Here is a 16,959-nt window from a genome sequence, read left to right on the forward strand (position 1 = left end):
ATGGGACCACCCCACCCAAACGAGGACTGCGTGTCGTGCGACCCGACACGTAGTCACCGACGCAGCCCGGCTAGCTCAGTCGGTAGAGCATGAGACTCTTAATCTCAGGGTTGTGGGTTCGAGCCCCACGCTGGGCGGAACGTAATTTTGTTCCGTTGCAGATGTAAATTACCGTTTCTCTGATCAATGTGACGTAATGGAAATAGCAACTTAAAACTTTGCCTACGTCTCCATCAGTCGCAAGGAAAGTGTATCTGAAGGTGAAGGTGATTTCGTAGACATGTGTCAAAGACATGTTCTGAAATGTAAGTGGTGTTGGTTGGAGAGCACATCGGTTACGTGTGAGATGTGTAGCCAAGCAGTAATGGTGCGCCATAGCTGCAAATATTAGTCGGTAATATGAAGTGTTGTCAGCTTAAGCCTGATGATCCAGACGAGCGTAAGCACGAAGTACGCAAAACTACCGCTAGGCCGCGCCTCTTTAGCTCAGTGGCAGAGCACTGGTCTAGTAAACCAGGGGTCGTGAGTTCGATCCTCACAGGAAGCAAACGAATTTTCGAAATCAGTTGCGCGTCGTGGCCGTATAGCAAGCAGTATCTGGAACGACGAACAATTAGCAACAGGTGTTTTATTTAGAATTACTCTCAGATGTGATTGAGGCGAATGTCGCAGATAAAGCATTTTCCAAAGCGGTACAGCGTAGGGTGGGAGGCGGCAGTCTGATTTATATTTTTTACATGTGTTTTTCAAATATCACAGAGCCTCTCGCGAGCGTCGTCGTCGTCGTCGTCGACGCCGCCGCTTCTGCAGAAGTAGCAAATCGCCATCGTAGCAAATGCGGCGAGGGACGCCCTGCCTTCGATTTCGAATGCACAAAGTGTGTGGTCTTGATTCCCAATCTCTACTTGGTCGGTCTCGTAAAGGCTTGAATGTAACGAATGGGTGGGAAGCAGCAAGAGGCAGCGGCTGTGTAGAACGAAAACACAATTCCTCAGCGGTATGAGCGTTTCGAGATGACACGAATGTAAGGAATACTTGGCGGCCAGTGACCGTGTGGCCTAATGGATAAGGCGTCGGACTTCGGATCCGAAGATTGCAGGTTCGAATCCTGTCACGGTCGTGTTTTTCCAAGTCTGCAAAAGAAACACACCGTTTTAGTGTAGCTATTGAGCAGTACGAAATCGTCTGAATGTTGCTGTTGTCCATTTCCTGCTTGGAGATGCACTTGAGCTTGATACACACACAGCCAGAACGGTGTTATCTAGCGAAATGGTCGGCTGAGAGCCGTCACCGCGAGTTTCGGCTGGCATTTGCGCATCTAAGACAGCGTCGGAAAGTAACCCGTTCGGCTTCTGAGTCAAATCAAATATGTGTGTTAATTTTGACACCACTAGCGCTGCAGGTTTTCATGCAATTCCTGTACCCCTCAGAAATGATTATGAAATAAAACTGAAGTACGTGACGTGTGTGACGCTAGGAAAACATTAGGCAGCATGGAGAGATTCTGTATGGGACCACCCCACCCAAACGAGGACTGCGTGTCGTGCGACCCGACACGTAGTCACCGACGCAGCCCGGCTAGCTCAGTCGGTAGAGCATGAGACTCTTAATCTCAGGGTTGTGGGTTCGAGCCCCACGCTGGGCGGAACGTAATTTTGTTCCGTTGCAGATGTAAATTACCGTTTCTCTGATCAATGTGACGTAATGGAAATAGCAACTTAAAACTTTGCCTACGTCTCCATCAGTCGCAAGGAAAGTGTATCTGAAGGTGAAGGTGATTTCGTAGACATGTGTCAAAGACATGTTCTGAAATGTAAGTGGTGTTGGTTGGAGAGCACATCGGTTACGTGTGAGATGTGTAGCCAAGCAGTAATGGTGCGCCATAGCTGCAAATATTAGTCGGTAATATGAAGTGTTGTCAGCTTAAGCCTGATGATCCAGACGAGCGTAAGCACGAAGTACGCAAAACTACCGCTAGGCCGCGCCTCTTTAGCTCAGTGGCAGAGCACTGGTCTAGTAAACCAGGGGTCGTGAGTTCGATCCTCACAGGAAGCAAACGAATTTTCGAAATCAGTTGCGCGTCGTGGCCGTATAGCAAGCAGTATCTGGAACGACGAACAATTAGCAACAGGTGTTTTATTTAGAATTACTCTCAGATGTGATTGAGGCGAATGTCGCAGATAAAGCATTTTCCAAAGCGGTACAGCGTAGGGTGGGAGGCGGCAGTCTGATTTATATTTTTTACATGTGTTTTTCAAATATCACAGAGCCTCTCGCGAGCGTCGTCGTCGTCGTCGTCGACGCCGCCGCTTCTGCAGAAGTAGCAAATCGCCATCGTAGCAAATGCGGCGAGGGACGCCCTGCCTTCGATTTCGAATGCACAAAGTGTGTGGTCTTGATTCCCAATCTCTACTTGGTCGGTCTCGTAAAGGCTTGAATGTAACGAATGGGTGGGAAGCAGCAAGAGGCAGCGGCTGTGTAGAACGAAAACACAATTCCTCAGCGGTATGAGCGTTTCGAGATGACACGAATGTAAGGAATACTTGGCGGCCAGTGACCGTGTGGCCTAATGGATAAGGCGTCGGACTTCGGATCCGAAGATTGCAGGTTCGAATCCTGTCACGGTCGTGTTTTTCCAAGTCTGCAAAAGAAACACACCGTTTTAGTGTAGCTATTGAGCAGTACGAAATCGTCTGAATGTTGCTGTTGTCCATTTCCTGCTTGGAGATGCACTTGAGCTTGATACACACACAGCCAGAACGGTGTTATCTAGCGAAATGGTCGGCTGAGAGCCGTCACCGCGAGTTTCGGCTGGCATTTGCGCATCTAAGACAGCGTCGGAAAGTAACCCGTTCGGCTTCTGAGTCAAATCAAATATGTGTGTTAATTTTGACACCACTAGCGCTGCAGGTTTTCATGCAATTCCTGTACCCCTCAGAAATGATTATGAAATAAAACTGAAGTACGTGACGTGTGTGACGCTAGGAAAACATTAGGCAGCATGGAGAGATTCTGTATGGGACCACCCCACCCAAACGAGGACTGCGTGTCGTGCGACCCGACACGTAGTCACCGACGCAGCCCGGCTAGCTCAGTCGGTAGAGCATGAGACTCTTAATCTCAGGGTTGTGGGTTCGAGCCCCACGCTGGGCGGAACGTAATTTTGTTCCGTTGCAGATGTAAATTACCGTTTCTCTGATCAATGTGACGTAATGGAAATAGCAACTTAAAACTTTGCCTACGTCTCCATCAGTCGCAAGGAAAGTGTATCTGAAGGTGAAGGTGATTTCGTAGACATGTGTCAAAGACATGTTCTGAAATGTAAGTGGTGTTGGTTGGAGAGCACATCGGTTACGTGTGAGATGTGTAGCCAAGCACTAATGGTGCGCCATAGCTGCAAATATTAGTCGGTAATATGAAGTGTTGTCAGCTTAAGCCTGATGATCCAGACGAGCGTAAGCACGAAGTACGCAAAACTACCGCTAGGCCGCGCCTCTTTAGCTCAGTGGCAGAGCACTGGTCTAGTAAACCAGGGGTCGTGAGTTCGATCCTCACAGGAAGCAAACGAATTTTCGAAATCAGTTGCGCGTCGTGGCCGTATAGCAAGCAGTATCTGGAACGACGAACAATTAGCAACAGGTGTTTTATTTAGAATTACTCTCAGATGTGATTGAGGCGAATGTCGCAGATAAAGCATTTTCCAAAGCGGTACAGCGTAGGGTGGGAGGCGGCAGTCTGATTTATATTTTTTACATGTGTTTTTCAAATATCACAGAGCCTCTCGCGAGCGTCGTCGTCGTCGTCGTCGTCGACGCCGCCGCTTCTGCAGAAGTAGCAAATCGCCATCGTAGCAAATGCGGCGAGGGACGCCCTGCCTTCGATTTCGAATGCACAAAGTGTGTGGTCTTGATTCCCAATCTCTACTTGGTCGGTCTCGTAAAGGCTTGAATGTAACGAATGGGTGGGAAGCAGCAAGAGGCAGCGGCTGTGTAGAACGAAAACACAATTCCTCAGCGGTATGAGCGTTTCGTGATGACACGAATGTAAGGAATACTTGGCGGCCAGTGACCGTGTGGCCTAATGGATAAGGCGTCGGACTTCGGATCCGAAGATTGCAGGTTCGAATCCTGTCACGGTCGTGTTTTTCCAAGTCTGCAAAAGAAACACACCGTTTTAGTGTAGCTATTGAGCAGTACGAAATCGTCTGAATGTTGCTGTTGTCCATTTCCTGCTTGGAGATGCACTTGAGCTTGATACACACACAGCCAGAACGGTGTTATCTAGCGAAATGGTCGGCTGAGTGCCGTCACCGCGAGTTTCGGCTGGCATTTGCGCATCTAAGACAGCGTCGGAAAGTAACCCGTTCGGCTTCTGAGTCAAATCAAATATGTGTGTTAATTTTGACACCACTAGCGCTGCAGGTTTTCATGCAATTCCTGTACCCCTCAGAAATGATTATGAAATAAAACTGAAGTACGTGACGTGTGTGACGCTAGGAAAACATTAGGCAGCATGGAGAGATTCTGTATGGGACCACCCCACCCAAACGAGGACTGCGTGTCGTGCGACCCGACACGTAGTCACCGACGCAGCCCGGCTAGCTCAGTCGGTAGAGCATGAGACTCTTAATCTCAGGGTCGTGGGTTCGAGCCCCACGCTGGGCGGAACGTAATTTTGTTCCGTTGCAGATGTAAATTACCGTTTCTCTGATCAATGTGACGTAATGGAAATAGCAACTTAAAACTTTGCCTACGTCTCCATCAGTCGCAAGGAAAGTGTATCTGAAGGTGAAGGTGATTTCGTAGACATGTGTCAAAGACATGTTCTGAAATGTAAGTGGTGTTGGTTGGAGAGCACATCGGTTACGTGTGAGATGTGTAGCCAAGCAGTAATGGTGCGCCATAGCTGCAAATATTAGTCGGTAATATGAAGTGTTGTCAGCTTAAGCCTGATGATCCAGACGAGCGTAAGCACGAAGTACGCAAAACTACCGCTAGGCCGCGCCTCTTTAGCTCAGTGGCAGAGCACTGGTCTAGTAAACCAGGGGTCGTGAGTTCGATCCTCACAGGAAGCAAACGAATTTTCGAAATCAGTTGCGCGTCGTGGCCGTATAGCAAGCAGTATCTGGAACGACGAACAATTAGCAACAGGTGTTTTATTTAGAATTACTCTCAGATGTGATTGAGGCGAATGTCGCAGATAAAGCATTTTCCAAAGCGGTACAGCGTAGGGTGGGAGGCGGCAGTCTGATTTATATTTTTTACATGTGTTTTTCAAATATCACAGAGCCTCTCGCGAGCGTCGTCGTCGTCGTCGACGCCGCCGCTTCTGCAGAAGTAGCAAATCGCCATCGTAGCAAATGCGGCGAGGGACGCCCTGCCTTCGATTTCGAATGCACAAAGTGTGTGGTCTTGATTCCCAATCTCTACTTGGTCGGTCTCGTAAAGGCTTGAATGTAACGAATGGGTGGGAAGCAGCAAGAGGCAGCGGCTGTGTAGAACGAAAACACAATTCCTCAGCGGTATGAGCGTTTCGTGATGACACGAATGTAAGGAATACTTGGCGGCCAGTGACCGTGTGGCCTAATGGATAAGGCGTCGGACTTCGGATCCGAAGATTGCAGGTTCGAATCCTGTCACGGTCGTGTTTTTCCAAGTCTGCAAAAGAAACACACCGTTTTAGTGTAGCTATTGAGCAGTACGAAATCGTCTGAATGTTGCTGTTGTCCATTTCCTGCTTGGAGATGCACTTGAGCTTGATACACACACAGCCAGAACGGTGTTATCTAGCGAAATGGTCGGCTGAGAGCCGTCACCGCGAGTTTCGGCTGGCATTTGCGCATCTAAGACAGCGTCGGAAAGTAACCCGTTCGGCTTCTGAGTCAAATCAAATATGTGTGTTAATTTTGACACCACTAGCGCTGCAGGTTTTCATGCAATTCCTGTACCCCTCAGAAATGATTATGAAATAAAACTGAAGTACGTGACGTGTGTGACGCTAGGAAAACATTAGGCAGCATGGAGAGATTCTGTATGGGACCACCCCACCCAAACGAGGACTGCGTGTCGTGCGACCCGACACGTAGTCACCGACGCAGCCCGGCTAGCTCAGTCGGTAGAGCATGAGACTCTTAATCTCAGGGTTGTGGGTTCGAGCCCCACGCTGGGCGGAACGTAATTTTGTTCCGTTGCAGATGTAAATTACCGTTTCTCTGATCAATGTGACGTAATGGAAATAGCAACTTAAAACTTTGCCTACGTCTCCATCAGTCGCAAGGAAAGTGTATCTGAAGGTGAAGGTGATTTCGTAGACATGTGTCAAAGACATGTTCTGAAATGTAAGTGGTGTTGGTTGGAGAGCACATCGGTTACGTGTGAGATGTGTAGCCAAGCAGTAATGGTGCGCCATAGCTGCAAATATTAGTCGGTAATATGAAGTGTTGTCAGCTTAAGCCTGATGATCCAGACGAGCGTAAGCACGAAGTACGCAAAACTACCGCTAGGCCGCGCCTCTTTAGCTCAGTGGCAGAGCACTGGTCTAGTAAACCAGGGGTCGTGAGTTCGATCCTCACAGGAAGCAAACGAATTTTCGAAATCAGTTGCGCGTCGTGGCCGTATAGCAAGCAGTATCTGGAACGACGAACAATTAGCAACAGGTGTTTTATTTAGAATTACTCTCAGATGTGATTGAGGCGAATGTCGCAGATAAAGCATTTTCCAAAGCGGTACAGCGTAGGGTGGGAGGCGGCAGTCTGATTTATATTTTTTACATGTGTTTTTCAAATATCACAGAGCCTCTCGCGAGCGTCGTCGTCGTCGTCGTCGTCGACGCCGCCGCTTCTGCAGAAGTAGCAAATCGCCATCGTAGCAAATGCGGCGAGGGACGCCCTGCCTTCGATTTCGAATGCACAAAGTGTGTGGTCTTGATTCCCAATCTCTACTTGGTCGGTCTCGTAAAGGCTTGAATGTAACGAATGGGTGGGAAGCAGCAAGAGGCAGCGGCTGTGTAGAACGAAAACACAATTCCTCAGCGGTATGAGCGTTTCGTGATGACACGAATGTAAGGAATACTTGGCGGCCAGTGACCGTGTGGCCTAATGGATAAGGCGTCGGACTTCGGATCCGAAGATTGCAGGTTCGAATCCTGTCACGGTCGTGTTTTTCCAAGTCTGCAAAAGAAACACACCGTTTTAGTGTAGCTATTGAGCAGTACGAAATCGTCTGAATGTTGCTGTTGTCCATTTCCTGCTTGGAGATGCACTTGAGCTTGATACACACACAGCCAGAACGGTGTTATCTAGCGAAATGGTCGGCTGAGAGCCGTCACCGCGAGTTTCGGCTGGCATTTGCGCATCTAAGACAGCGTCGGAAAGTAACCCGTTCGGCTTCTGAGTCAAATCAAATATGTGTGTTAATTTTGACACCACTAGCGCTGCAGGTTTTCATGCAATTCCTGTACCCCTCAGAAATGATTATGAAATAAAACTGAAGTACGTGACGTGTGTGACGCTAGGAAAACATTAGGCAGCATGGAGAGATTCTGTATGGGACCACCCCACCCAAACGAGGACTGCGTGTCGTGCGACCCGACACGTAGTCACCGACGCAGCCCGGCTAGCTCAGTCGGTAGAGCATGAGACTCTTAATCTCAGGGTTGTGGGTTCGAGCCCCACGCTGGGCGGAACGTAATTTTGTTCCGTTGCAGATGTAAATTACCGTTTCTCTGATCAATGTGACGTAATGGAAATAGCAACTTAAAACTTTGCCTACGTCTCCATCAGTCGCAAGGAAAGTGTATCTGAAGGTGAAGGTGATTTCGTAGACATGTGTCAAAGACATGTTCTGAAATGTAAGTGGTGTTGGTTGGAGAGCACATCGGTTACGTGTGAGATGTGTAGCCAAGCAGTAATGGTGCGCCATAGCTGCAAATATTAGTCGGTAATATGAAGTGTTGTCAGCTTAAGCCTGATGATCCAGACGAGCGTAAGCACGAAGTACGCAAAACTACCGCTAGGCCGCGCCTCTTTAGCTCAGTGGCAGAGCACTGGTCTAGTAAACCAGGGGTCGTGAGTTCGATCCTCACAGGAAGCAAACGAATTTTCGAAATCAGTTGCGCGTCGTGGCCGTATAGCAAGCAGTATCTGGAACGACGAACAATTAGCAACAGGTGTTTTATTTAGAATTACTCTCAGATGTGATTGAGGCGAATGTCGCAGATAAAGCATTTTCCAAAGCGGTACAGCGTAGGGTGGGAGGCGGCAGTCTGATTTATATTTTTTACATGTGTTTTTCAAATATCACAGAGCCTCTCGCGAGCGTCGTCGTCGTCGTCGTCGTCGACGCCGCCGCTTCTGCAGAAGTAGCAAATCGCCATCGTAGCAAATGCGGCGAGGGACGCCCTGCCTTCGATTTCGAATGCACAAAGTGTGTGGTCTTGATTCCCAATCTCTACTTGGTCGGTCTCGTAAAGGCTTGAATGTAACGAATGGGTTGGAAGCAGCAAGAGGCAGCGGCTGTGTAGAACGAAAACACAATTCCTCAGCGGTATGAGCGTTTCGAGATGACACGAATGTAAGGAATACTTGGCGGCCAGTGACCGTGTGGCCTAATGGATAAGGCGTCGGACTTCGGATCCGAAGATTGCAGGTTCGAATCCTGTCACGGTCGTGTTTTTCCAAGTCTGCAAAAGAAACACACCGTTTTAGTGTAGCTATTGAGCAGTACGAAATCGTCTGAATGTTGCTGTTGTCCATTTCCTGCTTGGAGATGCACTTGAGCTTGATACACACACAGCCAGAACGGTGTTATCTAGCGAAATGGTCGGCTGAGTGCCGTCACCGCGAGTTTCGGCTGGCATTTGCGCATCTAAGACAGCGTCGGAAAGTAACCCGTTCGGCTTCTGAGTCAAATCAAATATGTGTGTTAATTTTGACACCACTAGCGCTGCAGGTTTTCATGCAATTCCTGTACCCCTCAGAAATGATTATGAAATAAAACTGAAGTACGTGACGTGTGTGACGCTAGGAAAACATTAGGCAGCATGGAGAGATTCTGTATGGGACCACCCCACCCAAACGAGGACTGCGTGTCGTGCGACCCGACACGTAGTCACCGACGCAGCCCGGCTAGCTCAGTCGGTAGAGCATGAGACTCTTAATCTCAGGGTCGTGGGTTCGAGCCCCACGCTGGGCGGAACGTAATTTTGTTCCGTTGCAGATGTAAATTACCGTTTCTCTGATCAATGTGACGTAATGGAAATAGCAACTTAAAACTTTGCCTACGTCTCCATCAGTCGCAAGGAAAGTGTATCTGAAGGTGAAGGTGATTTCGTAGACATGTGTCAAAGACATGTTCTGAAATGTAAGTGGTGTTGGTTGGAGAGCACATCGGTTACGTGTGAGATGTGTAGCCAAGCAGTAATGGTGCGCCATAGCTGCAAATATTAGTCGGTAATATGAAGTGTTGTCAGCTTAAGCCTGATGATCCAGACGAGCGTAAGCACGAAGTACGCAAAACTACCGCTAGGCCGCGCCTCTTTAGCTCAGTGGCAGTTCCGCTTGAGACGCGACAGCGATCGCACGTGCTGTGTATTCGATCCGCCGTTTCCCTCGGGTTGTGACTATTTACTTTCTGTGTGTGACGTTTCTTTGTCTTCTTTTCTTCGTTGTTTCGTCGCCTTAGTGTTTGTGTTGTGTCTTGTGTTGTATAGCGGCTTTTGCCGCATTAATTAAGTGTTATGGCTTCCCGGTTGTTTCCGCGGAAGTGTACTCTCAGTTTTCAGTTTAACAAGGCCACCAGGAATGTTCAACCAACTTCGTTGGAAATTCACGAATGGATTGTGGATACGATTGGCATTACATCGGACCAGGTACATACGGCGTATTTTGACACAGAACTTTACTGCTTTTTTGTGAAATTGTTGAACCCGGTTTTGCTAGATAAGATTTTACTTAAACATGGTGAGCAAGTGTCGTTCCGTCATAGAGATGGTTCTGTTAGCAGTGTTACTGTTTCAAATGCGGAAATTACGTATACCACAGTTCGGGTTTATAATTTACCCCCTGAAGTTGAAAGCAGTTATCTCAAGGAAGCTTTGCTTGGTTATGGTACCGTTCGGTCAATTCGAAATGAACGTTGGTCTGCACAACATAAGCTGCAATGTTATAATGGTATCAGGTCGGTTGAAATGCATATTAAGTCGAATATACCGTCCCATCTGGTTGTATGTGGTTATCGTGTTCATCTTACTTATGAGGGGCAAGTTGGTACGTGTTTTCTATGTAATGAAAATGGTCATGTTCGTGCTAACTGCCCTAAGCGGGTGTTTGTGCTTAAAAATGGGCTAGCACAACGCCGCAAATTAACGGTTGCCGATCTTGTGCCAGCAGCTTCCTCCACTGTCTCGTGTCAGCCTCCTGCAGTAGATTCTTCACAACGGGTGACACCTTCCTCTGATGCAGGTTTTCCCCCGTTACCCACTCGCCCAGATGTATCGGCTGCTTCTATACCGATCCCGTCTGTTTCCAATAACAAACGCCGTCGTGCTAGTGATACCGGTAGCACTGATGACGAAGCTGCTGTTTCGCAGCCGGTTTGCGAATCTGACGAGAGAATTCCGGAATCTCCCATGCTTGTTTTGGATTCTGTTCCCGCTGTGTCTCCTGCTTTGCCTGCTGACGTCAAACTTGCTGCCACGCCGTCGGCGCAAGAGCCCCAACGTTCGGTCGAGGTGGTGTTGACATCCGTCCCGACACAGGCATCACAACATGTTGACGACACTTCGGTGCAGACAGCTGTTTGTCGGAAAATCGCTTCTAGAACTGCGCGCTCCGCTTCAGCGGATTCCACACCTATCTCTCCACCTCCTACACTTCCAATACCTACACCTTCTGATGCCGGTGCCGATGTTCCTGATGCAGTTTTCCCCTTGCTTGCTCCTTCTTCTGATTCCTCTCGTCCTGCTAATCCTTCGGATGCCTTGGTTGATGTGCCTGATCTCGAACCCCCCACTCCACCTGCTCTTGAATCTGGTGTGCATCAGATACGCCGTCGGGTGAAAGTGCCCCCCAATCTTCACGCGGTGCGGAAAAAACACAAGCATGCAAAGGATGACTCTGATTCCGTTGATTCCGGGCAATCACCCTCTGCCATGTCTGATGTTGATGATCTGGATGTAGTTGCTTCTAATGTGGTGTAATTAGGGTTCACTTTCCCTTTTTTGGTTGATGTTGCAGGCGTACACGTTTATTACCTTAAATATAAATAGCATTCAATCTGCTCTCAAGTTAGCGTCTCTGCAGCAGTTCATTTCTGACTCTGCAGCTGATGTTGTTTTTCTGCAGGAAGTCTCCGTTGCACACCTGTTTGTTCCTGGCTTTCGCACTATTATAAATTTTGCGCCTGAGTTTTCCACAGGTACTGCCTTACTAATTCGTGACGGTATCCCCGTTACCGAAATTGAGCTCTTAGACTCGGGAAGGGGTATTGGTTGTCGGTTATTTGACACAACCTTGGTTAATATTTACGCCCCCTCAGGTTCCAGCAAACGGCAGGAAAGGTCTCGTTTTTATAAAGAGGATCTGATTTATCTTTTACGCAAAAATCCTGCGACTTTGATATTGGGGGGTGATTTTAATTGTGTATTACAAGCTAAGGACCAATCCCCTCATTTTAATTATTGTTTCGAGCTACATTCTCTTGTACGTCAACTACGACTACGCGATGCGTGGGAGGTTAAACACCCCACTTTAGTTAAATTTACATTTTTTACTGCCACGTCAAGTAGTCGACTGGACCGACTGTATATTTCTGATCCCCTTAGTGTTTCTGTTTTAAATGTAGATGTTATTCCAGCCAGTTTTACGGATCATTGTGCCCTTGCGGTTATAATTAATTTGGAGCGTCAGCCTCTTAAACTTTATCGGCCGCTGTGGAAATTGAATGTCTCCTTGCTCGATGACCCTGACATCGAACCTCTAATACAGACGGCGTGGGACATGTGTTTACGTTCTCTGCGATACTATCCGTCTAAGCTTCACTGGTGGATCCACTGTGCGAAGCCAAAACTACGTCGCACTTTAATGTCCTACAGTTATAATAGAGCGCGAGATCTGAAACTGACTTTTGAGTATTATTATTCGGTGCTTCGCGAACTTTATGATACTTCTCGAATGACATGTGCCCACCTTTCTGAGGTTCGGAAAATTAAAGCCAAGCTCCTTAGTATTAAACGGCTTCAGATGGAAGGATTGAAGATTAAATCTAAACCGCCGTCCACCTTAGCACATGAAATGACTTCCATGTACCATCTGTTTCGTCACCACAAGAACCGTCGACGTGTATTGATTGACGGCCTTATGGCAGCTGATGGTCGCCGGCTTACCTTACAGAATCAAATAACCCATGAACTTACCTGCTACTATGAGACCTTATATGCTGTGGCTGATTCTGATCCGCTTGATGTTGACGAGATTTTAACTGCTATCCCATCAGTTTTAACAGAGGACCATAATATGGAATTTTTAGCTCCTTTTACTGCAGACGAAATTTCAGCTTTCATTGCATGTTCACCATCTCACAAATCTCCTGGTCCGGATGGCCTTCCTAAGGAGTTTTTTGTTCGCTTTTGGACTATTATAGGGCCTGTTTTTACGGATATAGTAAATGAAATTTTGAATGGTGGCACAATTCCAGCCGATTTCAAGAGAGGTACGGTTGTCCTGATACCGAAATCTGCTGGTTTGAAGTCAGCTAGTGACTTTCGTCCTTTAACCCTTTTAAATTTTGATTATAAGACGGCTGCTAGGGCTGTTAATGCACGTCTATCCCTCTTGCTTACACCTGTGATAACTCCTTGTCAAAGCTGCTTTCCGGGGCGCTCCATCTTGACGCCTCTGGCGGGGTATCGTGACATTGTGTCGATTGTCGCTGTTACCAATATTTCCTGTGCGCTTTTATTTGTTGATTTTAGTAAGGCTTTTGATCGTGTGTCCCATTCGTTTTTAGAGCTTCTGCTGCGCCGACTCGGTTTTAATCAAAAGGCACTGCTGGTTCTTAAGAATATGACGACTGGCATTTCTGCTAAGATTGACATTAATGGACAGCTGACGAAGGTCATTGATATTAAACGTGGCGTCCCGCAAGGTAGCCCTTTATCCATGACCCTTTATGCTCTCTCCCTTCAACCCCTCCTCACACGTCTCAACTCGACACTTCGTGGTCTTACGATCTCTGGGGTTACCCTGTCAGCAACAGCTTATGCTGATGATTTGGTTGTTTTGCTTCGTTCCACCGCAGAAGTGCCGCTGTTGAAAATGGAACTAGATAAATTTTCTGCTGCCTCAGGTTCTCGTATCAACCCCCGTAAATGCAAACTCCTGAATTTGCGGGGCTTTGAACACGTGGTTGTTCCGTGGGTTACGGCTGTTGAACATCATACACATTTAGGTATCTATCTTGAACGGTGTCCTCTTCGTATGGCTGCGAAAAATTGGCAAGTGGCCATTTCCAAGCTTCAAGGTGTTTTATTCGAACACTCATGGCGTTCGATACCGATACTGCAAAAACAGCGTGTATTAGACACTTATGTCTTATGTAAAGTGTATTACGTTGCTCAGTTGTTTCCGCTTCCCCGAATGCAGGGTGCAAAAATGGTCCAGCTTATTAACAGATATATTTGGCGGGGGCACATTTTTAAATTACGTTGTGATGTTCTTACGAAGCCGCGACTTGAGGGCGGCTTGTCGTTCACCGATGTCCGTGTCAAGGCTGCTGCCCTTTATGTTAAGCGCACCCTCCATCTTTTATTTTCTGAGTCCCCGACTGTTACTTCGCGATTATTCCATGTCGTTCGTCCTGCGAGCTTGTCACCGCCTATTAACGTAGGGCCTCTAAATGCGAAGCTACGGCATGTTCGGGACTTCTACATTGAGATTAGTTATCTCGATCTCCACTTACAACGTAGTCCTGTTTTTACTACGCGAACACTGCTTGACAAATGGCACAGGTCTTCTTCATCCAACCCGGTTGTTTTGCAATATTCCCGCTTTAATTGGCGTAACATATGGACGAATATCAGCTTACCCGTTCATTCAGCACCTGTTGCCTCCCTATGGTATAAGGTAGTTAATCAGCTGATTCCTACGAACGAACGACTTCATCGCATAGGTTTATGTGTCACTCCGCTTTGTCAAACGTGTGGTTGTGTTGATACGCTCCCACACCGATTTACCTGCACTGACCGTCTTCGCATGTGGTACTGGCTGCGCCGACAATTGGCGTTACTCACCAGAAGCTCGGAATCAGCTTTTACAACTGATATTCTCCGCTGGCCGGACACGGTTTTTTATCCCCGGACAAAGAACAACACCATTATGTGGCTTCTTGGCCGTTACATTTTTGCAGTGGTTGATGGTGATGGTATTTCCGATTTTATTTCGTTTACTGGTTACATGCTTCATGAGTACTGGACGCAACAATCTTTCCCACATCTTAAGAGGGACTTTGCGAATATGCTCAGTATTGTTTTCGAAAAGCAGGGGATTGGTTAAGTTTCCACTTCTATTGCTCGCTCCTGCGCCAGTTGCATTAATGGCATCGGTATAGGGGGATAGTGATCTCACTTCGTGAGAGGGGAGACATTCTCGCTAGCTCTTAGTTATTTTGCCTTCCTGCCAAGCTTTTACCTGTTTGGATCGACAACGCATAAATAAGCCCCGTGTCCACGTATCAGTATCATGAGACTCCGAACCAAGGACAATTACTACGTATTGGTGCCACTGTGCTTCAGTGCAGGGAGGAGGAGACGTCATGGCCAGGCCTCGGGATTCGACCCCTGCCCAACGCGCCTCCACCGAGCTGCACTGGGTCATTAAAATGGTTTAACACAAAAACAAAAAAAGTGGTTAACGCGAGAAAAAAAAGAAAAAAAAAAGTGGTTTAAAAAAAAAAAAAAAAAAAAAAAGGGGTATGATTCCTGCTTTGGGTGCAGGAGGTCCCGGGTTCAAATCCCGGACGAGCCCTGCCAAAAATTATTTTCTAAAAAAAAAAAAAAAAAAAAAAAAGTTGGTAGAGCGGTGGACTGTAGTGGAGGATTCACAGTTATCCATAGGTCGCTGGTTCAAATCCGGCCCAGAGGACTAAAAAAAAAAAAAAAAAAAAAAAAAGTGGCAGAGCACTGGTCTAGTAAACCAGGGGTCGTGAGTTCGATCCTCACAGGAAGCAAACGAATTTTCGAAATCAGTTGCGCGTCGTGGCCGTATAGCAAGCAGTATCTGGAACGACGAACAATTAGCAACAGGTGTTTTATTTAGAATTACTCTCAGATGTGATTGAGGCGAATGTCGCAGATAAAGCATTTTCCAAAGCGGTACAGCGTAGGGTGGGAGGCGGCAGTCTGATTTATATTTTTTACATGTGTTTTTCAAATATCACAGAGCCTCTCGCGAGCGTCGTCGTCGTCGACGCCGCCGCTTCTGCAGAAGTAGCAAATCGCCATCGTAGCAAATGCGGCGAGGGACGCCCTGCCTTCGATTTCGAATGCACAAACTGTGTGGTCTTGATTCCCAATCTCTACTTGGTCGGTCTCGTAAAGGCTTGAATGTAACGAATGGGTGGGAAGCAGCAAGAGGCAGCGGCTGTGTAGAACGAAAACACAATTCCTCAGCGGTATGAGCGTTTCGAGATGACACGAATGTAAGGAATACTTGGCGGCCAGTGACCGTGTGGCCTAATGGACAGTTCCGCTTGCGACGCCGTGCAGGTCGCACGTGTTGTGCCTTCGCTCCGCAATAGCGTGTGCAAGCCGTGACTACTTTCTTTGTTTACGTTGTTTGCTAGATTTGCTGTATTGTGCTTCCGTCAGTTCACTTTTAGTGTTTTGTGACGTTTTGTGTTAGCGGTCTCGACCGTTTAATAAGTGGATATGTCGTCCAGGTTGTTCCCAAGGAAATGTACTCTGTGTTTCGAATTTGACAAGTCTACACGTCATGTTCAACCGAGTTCCATGGAAGTTCACGATTTCATAGTGGATGTCATTGGTATTACGTCTGACCAGGTTCATACTGCCTATTACGACACAGATCTCTACTGTTTCTTCGTCAAGTTGTTAAACCCCGTGTTACTGGAGAGGATTTTGTTGAAACATGGTAGCCGAGCTGAGTTCCGTCATCGTGACGCCTCGGTGAGTACTGTTCTCATATCCAATGCTGATGTAGAATACAAAAATGTCCGTGTGTACAACCTGCCGCCGGAAGTTGAAAACTGTTATTTACGTGAGATTTTGACGAAGTATGGGGAGGTCAAGCAAATCCGTAACGAACGTTGGTCTAGTCAACATCGGTTACAGTGTTTTAGTGGCGTCCGGTCAGTCGAAATGCACGTCAAGCAAGATATCCCCTCCCATCTTATTGTTTGTGGGTATAAAGTTCATGTCACGTACAGTGGGCAACCAGGCACATGCTTTATTTGTAATGAAACTGGCCACTTGCGTACGAACTGCCCTAAACGTGTATTTGTTCTCAAAAATACTTTGGAACAGCGTAAAAAGTTGACATTGGCCGATCTTGTTAGGGCGGCACCAATCACGGACATCGAACGCCCTCGTGATAGTGAAATATTGCCCCCGGAGCCTGGTTTGCCTGTTGTCGACTTTCCACCCTTTCCTTCAAAACCGGTTACAGATACGCCTTCCTCCAAATCTGACGTGCAGCTGCTGAGCCACAAACGGCGAAGAACGTGTGATGATGATAGTCCGGACGAGGCTCTCCAGGAATTAGAACTCGACGTCCCAAAAGAGATGCCGGTTACGGTTACTGACTCAAGTTTTTCTGAACCGTCGCACGCAGCTGTCGACGCTGCGGCTATTGACGTCATTCCGAGTGACGTACAGGCAGCTTTGGCACCACAACAGCCGAGCACGCCGCCTGAAGTCGCGACGTCACCACAGGCCGACTCACAACAA

The 16,959-nt window shown here is 47.5% G+C and overlaps 19 non-coding genes across 19 annotated transcripts; all 19 read left to right on the forward strand.

Annotated features, from left to right (window-relative positions):
• Positions 1-64: 64 nt before the first annotated feature.
• On the forward strand, positions 65-137 carry Trnak-cuu. Its single transcript has one exon. It is a non-coding gene; the product is annotated as a tRNA-Lys (tRNA).
• Positions 138-475: 338 nt separating this feature from the next.
• Trnat-agu lies at positions 476-547 on the forward strand. The gene has a single exon. It is a non-coding gene; the product is annotated as a tRNA-Thr (tRNA).
• Positions 548-1,047: 500 nt separating this feature from the next.
• Trnar-ucg lies at positions 1,048-1,120 on the forward strand. Its single transcript has one exon. It is a non-coding gene; the product is annotated as a tRNA-Arg (tRNA).
• Positions 1,121-1,572: 452 nt separating this feature from the next.
• On the forward strand, positions 1,573-1,645 carry Trnak-cuu. The gene has a single exon. It is a non-coding gene; the product is annotated as a tRNA-Lys (tRNA).
• A 338-nt stretch (positions 1,646-1,983) lies between these two features.
• Positions 1,984-2,055, forward strand: Trnat-agu. The gene has a single exon. It is a non-coding gene; the product is annotated as a tRNA-Thr (tRNA).
• Positions 2,056-2,555: 500 nt separating this feature from the next.
• Trnar-ucg lies at positions 2,556-2,628 on the forward strand. Its single transcript has one exon. It is a non-coding gene; the product is annotated as a tRNA-Arg (tRNA).
• A 452-nt stretch (positions 2,629-3,080) lies between these two features.
• On the forward strand, positions 3,081-3,153 carry Trnak-cuu. The gene has a single exon. It is a non-coding gene; the product is annotated as a tRNA-Lys (tRNA).
• A 338-nt stretch (positions 3,154-3,491) lies between these two features.
• On the forward strand, positions 3,492-3,563 carry Trnat-agu. The gene has a single exon. It is a non-coding gene; the product is annotated as a tRNA-Thr (tRNA).
• A 503-nt stretch (positions 3,564-4,066) lies between these two features.
• On the forward strand, positions 4,067-4,139 carry Trnar-ucg. Its single transcript has one exon. It is a non-coding gene; the product is annotated as a tRNA-Arg (tRNA).
• A 452-nt stretch (positions 4,140-4,591) lies between these two features.
• Trnak-cuu lies at positions 4,592-4,664 on the forward strand. Its single transcript has one exon. It is a non-coding gene; the product is annotated as a tRNA-Lys (tRNA).
• A 338-nt stretch (positions 4,665-5,002) lies between these two features.
• Trnat-agu lies at positions 5,003-5,074 on the forward strand. The gene has a single exon. It is a non-coding gene; the product is annotated as a tRNA-Thr (tRNA).
• A 497-nt stretch (positions 5,075-5,571) lies between these two features.
• Positions 5,572-5,644, forward strand: Trnar-ucg. Its single transcript has one exon. It is a non-coding gene; the product is annotated as a tRNA-Arg (tRNA).
• Positions 5,645-6,096: 452 nt separating this feature from the next.
• On the forward strand, positions 6,097-6,169 carry Trnak-cuu. The gene has a single exon. It is a non-coding gene; the product is annotated as a tRNA-Lys (tRNA).
• Positions 6,170-6,507: 338 nt separating this feature from the next.
• Positions 6,508-6,579, forward strand: Trnat-agu. The gene has a single exon. It is a non-coding gene; the product is annotated as a tRNA-Thr (tRNA).
• Positions 6,580-7,082: 503 nt separating this feature from the next.
• Trnar-ucg lies at positions 7,083-7,155 on the forward strand. The gene has a single exon. It is a non-coding gene; the product is annotated as a tRNA-Arg (tRNA).
• A 452-nt stretch (positions 7,156-7,607) lies between these two features.
• Positions 7,608-7,680, forward strand: Trnak-cuu. Its single transcript has one exon. It is a non-coding gene; the product is annotated as a tRNA-Lys (tRNA).
• Positions 7,681-8,018: 338 nt separating this feature from the next.
• Trnat-agu lies at positions 8,019-8,090 on the forward strand. The gene has a single exon. It is a non-coding gene; the product is annotated as a tRNA-Thr (tRNA).
• A 503-nt stretch (positions 8,091-8,593) lies between these two features.
• Trnar-ucg lies at positions 8,594-8,666 on the forward strand. Its single transcript has one exon. It is a non-coding gene; the product is annotated as a tRNA-Arg (tRNA).
• A 452-nt stretch (positions 8,667-9,118) lies between these two features.
• Positions 9,119-9,191, forward strand: Trnak-cuu. The gene has a single exon. It is a non-coding gene; the product is annotated as a tRNA-Lys (tRNA).
• The last annotated feature ends 7,768 nt before the right edge of the window (positions 9,192-16,959 follow it).

This window comes from Schistocerca piceifrons, chromosome 7 (genome assembly GCF_021461385.2).
Source record: "Schistocerca piceifrons isolate TAMUIC-IGC-003096 chromosome 7, iqSchPice1.1, whole genome shotgun sequence".
In the NCBI taxonomy this organism is placed as follows: domain Eukaryota; kingdom Metazoa; phylum Arthropoda; class Insecta; order Orthoptera; family Acrididae; genus Schistocerca; species Schistocerca piceifrons.